The sequence below is a fragment of the Montipora foliosa genome, chromosome 14 (assembly GCF_036669935.1).
Source record: "Montipora foliosa isolate CH-2021 chromosome 14, ASM3666993v2, whole genome shotgun sequence".
Classification (NCBI taxonomy): Eukaryota; Metazoa; Cnidaria; class Anthozoa; order Scleractinia; family Acroporidae; genus Montipora; species Montipora foliosa.
Window position 1 is genome coordinate 16994367 of NC_090882.1, and position 7500 is coordinate 17001866.

At 36.9% G+C, this 7500-nt stretch overlaps 2 protein-coding genes across 14 annotated transcripts in view; one reads left to right on the forward strand and one right to left on the reverse strand.

Annotated features, from left to right (window-relative positions):
• Positions 1 to 7500, reverse strand: part of LOC137984296 (doublesex and mab-3 related transcription factor 3, truncated-like) — a 63702-nt gene that overhangs the window by 43091 nt on the left and 13111 nt on the right. For 3 of the 11 annotated variants that reach the window (XM_068831422.1, XM_068831424.1, XM_068831415.1), the window contains exon 1: positions 788 to 1006. The exons of 7 other annotated variants lie outside the window; for them this stretch is intronic. The gene's annotated coding sequence lies outside the window, so the exon portion shown is untranslated. Of the gene's footprint in view, positions 1 to 787; positions 1008 to 7500 lie in introns of those variants that run through there. One more of the 11 variants, XM_068831421.1, reaches the window with a different exon arrangement.
• The window catches only part of LOC137984299 (doublesex and mab-3 related transcription factor 3, truncated-like), a 34992-nt gene continuing 31743 nt past the window's right edge, over positions 4252 to 7500 (forward strand). For 2 of the 3 annotated variants that reach the window (XM_068831434.1, XM_068831433.1), the window contains exon 1: positions 4255 to 4463. The gene's annotated coding sequence lies outside the window, so the exon portion shown is untranslated. Of the gene's footprint in view, positions 4464 to 7500 lie in introns of all 3 variants that reach the window. The other variant, XM_068831430.1, reaches the window with a different exon arrangement.

Below are 7500 nucleotides of genomic sequence, written 5' to 3' on the forward strand. Positions count from 1 at the left end.
CTAGACTGACAAGAGTCAGAAAAGGTAAACTTGTCTCAATGGGCGTAACTTACATTATAACAGAATTACCAAGCTCTATTTTCCTTCGTGACAAAAGTCAAAATGTATGGTACAATATTATCATGTAAAGCAAGTTTGCCGCTTGCAGCATTTAAGATCTAATATCTGAGTAAACGTATGACCTCAGCCGTGGTTACTTAAAGTTACCATGGCGATGCATTTATGATTAGTGGAAAACCACCTCTCTTTCTTTGATCTTTTGTGATCAGAGAGGCACCTTAAGATGACTCTAGGACTGAACCTGCCAGTGAGTGTGACGATGGGAACGAATCGAGCAGTGCGTGTTTTCTTTCTGTGTGCGTTGTGTCTGTGTCCTAGATTTCCACTAGATTCAACCAGGCCTTTTGCTTTCTGCTTCCAAGAACCTATTTTCGATGTTGCAAGTTTGAGGCAATAGGAGATATCAACGGGTCGATCTTCCGAAGATCCTGTTGTGTTAAGGCATTTATAACGACGGGAGTAATAAAGAGGGATCTTGCAGTACGATTTTACGAAGCCACTGTTGGGTTAAATATCTAGTATTTTATTGTCTACGAATGGAGTCTCAGTGCAGCTTACAATTGACGAGTACAGAGCAGTACTTATTACTCCAAATTACCGATACAAACCCTCTGAACAGGTGCCGCTGACGAAAGAGCGGTTTTACTCCTTTTATACCTGATATCAACTAAAAAAACACGCAGGTGTGCATTGACATGTAAAAGTGGACCACTTTTCTGTAACTTACCTTATGTCGTTGAAACGCTTCAATTTGCGGTCAATTATGTTGAACAGAATTGACTAAATTCAGCGCTGATGATATACTGAAACAAGTGGCAATACTACTGATGCTGTTCAACTCACTGCTTTAGCAAGTCGGCTTAATCCAACTGTTGTTAAAGCGCCTTCTGTGTTACGTAAGACAGACATTGATTCAAAACTTAGCCAGCATAATAATTATAACTACTATTTGGCATACAGATAAATTAATTGTGTGCCATGGCAGACTGTTCCGCCAATTAACCTCACATCGATCAGTACAGTTTTCTCAAAGAAAAGCCCCGAAGGGAAACTGCGCCATGGCAAGTTTTACTTGCGGAATGATCATACCTGACATTTTGTTAGTGGTTTAGTGTGAATAACGTCGCAAACTGCACGATAGGAGCCTCAAGTTATTTTAATTCTGGATTCTTCGATAACATGTTCCTTCTTTGGTACTTCAAGCACACATTGTAAGGCTGAAAAATTGGGACTAACTTGAGCATGTATAATACGAGAGAATAAGTACCTATGCCCTTATTTGTATGATCATGCCTTATGCAAGTTTATAGGCTAACAAATCCATAGACTACTAAAACTACATTTCACTTGGAACATTTTTTTTATGATTCTTCTTTTTGGACATGCCTGATTTGTTCAAAACAAAGGACAATGGCCCGAGTCATTTGAAAGAGTCGAACTGGCTGACGACACTGATTCATATGCAATTGGGAATTTGTGAATCAATAGGCTAAAAATTAGCCTTAACGACGGCATATTGGGCGGAGGTCATGTAATTGTGTGGAAAAGGCAAGACTCTTTCTAACAAGGCGCTATTTGTAAAGATTTCAACTTTAAACGCTGAGTACTGAATTTATGGTTTTGCGGTCGTACTACTGACGCCAAGGGTTCAAAACTTAACTTTTTTTTCGCAAAATCTGGCTCTAACTTTTATTGAAAGCAAAATTCCTTGAAGGTTAGATTTACATGATACTTGAAGAAGGGTCATGATTCGAGGTCTTGTCATTGCACTAGTCCATTTTTGGTATCCTTACTATTGACAACTATAATATAATAAAAACACAAAGAGTCAACCCAAACCTCTGGAATACATAGTGCTAAAATCTGCTGGTAACTTCTCTTTATTTCACTTTGCGTTTACGTTGATGAAACGATTAAGAGCCTTGTTTTGTTGTCTCAAGAAATTTACCTCTTGTGAAAATAAGTCTGTGGTAATTTTTATACCGCTAATATTGCGTGTTTAATTCGTAGTTTAATCCTTTCAAGCGATGGCTAGTTATTAGCAGATCTCATTCCTTTGTGTTGTAGCGCGTTGTATGAAACATTTTGCCAAACCACTTGAACTGTACTGACGCGTTCCCACAAAAGACTCAATGACGACCATCGGGTCCTTTGAAACTATTCCCAGGTTTTATAAGTCTGGAATCATCACGTTCCCAATTCCCTTTTTAAGATGCAAATATAAATAAAATCAGCTTCCATCAAAAATTTCTTAAGAGTGGGCTTCAGGTATTCAAAGCATTGTGGACAAAGGATTTAAAAGAAGGGAGTCGAAAAATATTTATTTGCATGACTTAATTAGACAAAAGTTCAAGTTCACTCGAATCACGAGTCTATCACCGATATCAAGCAGAACACTTCTAACATTGTTACGATCATATTTTAGATAATGAAAGATTATAAGGTTTCCGTTCTGGAGCTCAAAGTATTAGTATCATTTTGCGGTTAATGTTTGGTTTTTCAATTTTGCGTGGAGAACTGTATCGCTCATGTCTGCCCTCGACCCATTCGTCATCCACCTATCCTCACGAAAGCTTTTACACTACACTGAGTAATCAGAATAGGTTTCTTTCAAGTTAGTTATTATCATTGAAATCCATTGTATTAACTATCAAGAGAGTTTTGAACATTGTCAGCCCTTATTAATTGTAACTTTCGAAGAAAACTTCACATGGCCTGATGATTTTGAAAAGCGAAGCAAAAACGCGGAAAGCCCTGAAGCACATACACAAAGACTGCCACTCATTAATCACTTCTTTTTTTTGTCGTGGAGCGTAACGGCGCGTTCTGGAATTTTTGTAATATTTAGGGACGATTCCTGGTTCAAAAAGACTTTCTTTGAGGAAAACGTAGCCACCTTACTGATCATCGAGAATTCGGGCAATTGTTTTAAGGTTTCTGTAACTGTACTATGCTACTGAAAATTGCAGGAAATAAAGGCAATCGCTTTTTTAATGCCAATTTCCGACAATCCAGTGGAAATGACAATAGACTCACGTACCCTTTGGTTTATACTCATCCACTGATTGCAATTAAAAAGATAAATCTCTTGTGAGTTCAATAAACAATCTTAGTAACCATCGTAAAGTTATTTACTCATTGGTGTTAACTAACCTTAGCCTGAACGTGAAAAAAGTCCTTGTTGAAGGAAAAAGGCATGATAAGCCACAAAGTATCAAAGTTCAGTTTTAAAAATACACATCAATTGTGCCAAAATGCGTAAACTAAGACATTACTCCAAAAGTGTTTACTAATTTGCAATGAAAATATCCTTACGGTTCAGTGGCTTCTCCTCTTCAAAAATAGTACTTGTTAACAATAATTTGTCACTGAGCGAACATGTTCATTTTTCGATTCATTCCTCGAACGTCAGATGATTAGCAAGTCTAAAATTGAAATCCAGAAACAGGAACCTCCAAGTTTAATGTCGAAAAATGAATTGAAAAACAAAATACTGCTTATTAATGCCTTTTAGTTAATGGCTACACTAAATTTAAGTTAATTATTCAAAGAATTGAAAGAGTTCCATGTCAGTCGAATATATTTTAAGACCATTTCATTTTACAGTTTTGCATAACGATTCCAAGTATTTTTATCACATAAAATGCATTTTTCTGTTCAAGCCCCTTTTATTTCATGTCTTGAAGGACTCATCGCCAACCCCAAATGGGTTTTGCCTGATTCACCAAACTCAGCGGAGACTTGATGATTCGAAGATGTAACATGCGCGTCTACAAACGCTGTTTTCAACATTTTTTAATTGATTATTTTGCGATCGACACTTACTTAGGACAATGAAGTCAAACTCTGTTTCTCGTTTCAATTAAGAGGGACATTCTATAAAAAAACGGACTGTGGCTCATGTTTTTAATAAAAAGACCGAATCATCTAAAATATGTAAACAGCTTGCTTGTCCCACCAGCTTAAAAATGAAAATGTAATTTTCGCGCGCTTTTACACTAAAGCCAAACTGGCTCTGAGCGATGTTTGTTCGCGTTTCAACAAGACAACTTGCATTATTTGTTACTCCAGATTCTTCTAATATCGCGTGCTTTTAAATTTATGCGGTTAGTACTGGTCATGAAAAGTTCGAATACATTAACTAGTACGAAAGGCTGTTTGTATTGTATACAAAAGGTGTGACGCCAGCTTTAGAAACAATGATATCCTCTAATACAATGTAATTGTCGGCCGTTTTGTTAACCACCTTAGAAGCGATAGATCAACATTTCAAGTTTCGAAAACGCGTTGATAAGTTGGTTGGTTCGAAACAGCAATCCTTGGCGACTTAACGAGCTGGGAAAGCCACACATTTGTCCCAGAAGCTGAGTTCCGAACACAGAACACAATATTGGAAATTTCAGGTGGGTTTGGGTAGCGACGTACTAACAAATTCTGTTATGATTTATGAAGTGCGTTAATTCTTCGATCCTCCTTTCATCCTTTGAAAAGGTTGAATCTCAATCACTGTGGTTTTTGAGATATAGTCAACAGAAATAGCCAAAAGGTAAACACCTCTTGGCGGAGGGCACAATTTTCCGTTCCGTGAACTATACATATAGCCCTTCACGTGCCCTTATCTTGTAATCAAATATTATGTGATTTAGTATAAAGTACATATTTACAAAGTTTTTTTGCTGACTTGCCTCTTAAGATTGTCTTCGAAACAGTTACGGTTTCTTTTGAAACAAGTTAATAAGCAGGGCTCGTTCACAGGAAGAATTGCTTAATCGTCGTCTAGAATTTTCTAAATCCGTTCAAATGTAATTTGCTTACATTGTCCGGCCTTTGCTAACAAGTCAGCACCCGTAAGCGCGGTCTTAGCTAGAGGGGAAATAAGTACTTGATAATTTTCCAAATGAGGAAGTAACTTTTTAGAACAAACGTGAGATAAGCGTTTTGAGACTAAACTAAAAAATTAAAGATATTTAACAACAAAAGTTTTGTTAACGAGTGAACTGAGGTGCTTAAAATGTAAATCAAGTTACCAGTCACTGGACTTGTTCCGTTACAAATTCGTGCTATATCGGTAACTATTCACGTATCTTGAATAAAGTCATTGTAACATCGTAAACAGGATTAAGCGGGAGCCAACTATGGTGGCATCTTTTGCTTTTATTTAATGAACTTTCGCAAAACGCTGGCAGTTTTCAACCCCAACAAAGCAGATTGTTTTGTAAGACGAAGTACAAGCTCACACGCTATTCAAGTGAAATTTGCGGGTGGCAATTTGAGGTTAAGAGTTCTAGCAGAGCAGCTTCAGTCTGTTAAAATGACTCCGTAAAGCTACCCTTATGTAATTGTTTTCTTGCATCTGGTCAAAGAAAGTCTCCAAGGATATAAGTATGAATTGCTGTTATGCAACAAGAAACACCCTTTAACGCAAATTGAAATTTCAAAACAATCAGAACATCTTCTGTGTTATGTCATAGGAAATTCTCTTTGAATATTTGTCGTAGGTTTCTTGGATGCGTTTCATCTGTGGCAGTTGCATTGAAATTCAAGGCGAAAATTCATTTGCGTGAGCCAGTTCAATGTAAAAAAAAATCGTCCGTTTTTGTGAACCAATATAAGGCATATGCAAACACGCGCGTGATGCCGCGGCGAGGTGAAAGAGAACTCTCACATGGTCCACCAGTTTTTAACACGTTGTTCACGCTTTTGAAGTTCCTCGGGGATCGAAAGTTTGGGAATTTATACACATCTTGTCGTGAACTACTACAGGGAACATCTAACTAGAAGCCATTGTTAGCAATGTAATTTATTCGTGTCCGGCAATTGATTAATCTATTATTGAGGAATGGTTTTCATACCATACGAAAGTCGATATTCAGGACCCTATTTACTTAAAAGGGTCCGATTTTTTTTTTTGGCATTTAATGTGATGTTTCGAATATTTTCGCCCATCTACCTGCCCATGTCCATTCCCATAAAAGCAAAAACAAGCCTACTGACGACATATTTGATGCTGAATCTTGAACTTTGTAGAGTCCATACCATCGATCAGGGTTGCTTTTAATGTGACGGAGACGAAATTTGGAAGCCTTCCCTTCAAACTGCTCAGTCGTATTATAAGGTGATATTGCTAAACAGGTTGAAATTTTGAACCAGCTTGAGCCATTGTTACTGTAAGGAAACGCCTTTCTCAGATCCGTTTGTTACACAATTTATTAATGCACTGTTGATCATTCTCTAACATGCTCGTTATTTTTAAGACTTTCAAACTAAATTCTAATTCATGGGCATTTCGTTGGAAATCGTCAAAATTTTGCTTGAAAAACCAACAGCAGTTTAAAAAGCCTGATTAAAAATTATTTCTCAGTGTTATGGAGATGTAGAAGTCAATTTTTTCATTTCCGTGATAGGCGAACATCACGAATACCTTTCACCCTCGATTCATGAAAGAGAGATCAAAGAAATGGGGTTTGAAATCCCGCTTTTCGAAACTACAAAAAAAAAATTCGAGGGAATTTTCGTTTTAAATCGGTTTTTTTCCCAAACGTTACGCCTATGAGTTCTACAGTGACCTACAGTGATCCCTCTAGAAGATTGTACTATTTCTGAACACCAAATTTTTAAGTCTCTTTAGAGCACGTCAATACGTGACCACAAAAATGTTTTGTTCGTGAGTTCTTTTCAGTAAGAAGAACGAGCTGGCATTGTTTTCTTTAGCGTGTCTTGATACTTTAAATGCAATACTTGATAATTACAAAATATATGTGCGGTCATGCCGGCAGCAAACAATAGGCGCTATATTCTTTCTTAAAATAAAATATATTTCCTTGATCAATCTATTGCTTCAGGCAGTCTTAAAAATAACTTCTGACATTCAATTAAATGGAGGGGCTATTGGCAAAAAAGGCAAAGTGCACCATTTAAATGCAATATCAGACGACTTTTTACTGAATGATAAAATTAAGACTAGGACCATTTTGCAAAAAACAATAAACATATGTCACATGAAGTTATAGCTTATGCCAATAAGCAGTAAGGTCATGTGACATATGTCTATTGTAATGTTAAGACTTGAGTGTCATCAAAAACATTGTAGACTCAAACATTTTAATTCAACAATTAGAACCACCTTGTACAGCATAATAAGCAGCACTATAGACAAATACTGCATGCCTTTCTCTGAATGGTCACACTTTCGGATTTCGCCCGCAGACCAAAACGTTGCAGCAACACTATCCAGTGGATAAGTCATTGAAACCAATTGCGCTATAAAAATGTAAAAATGCAAACATTTTTCTGTGCACAGAAAAGGAAATAGAAGTGGAGAACAAATTCTACAATTTTTTTAAAATGAGTTTTCACTGTTATTGCTTTCTTATCCGCCTCAAAAAGCACAACAGGAACGCGATCTGCGCGTTAGTTTTTCAAACAAGGCAACGCTTCAGA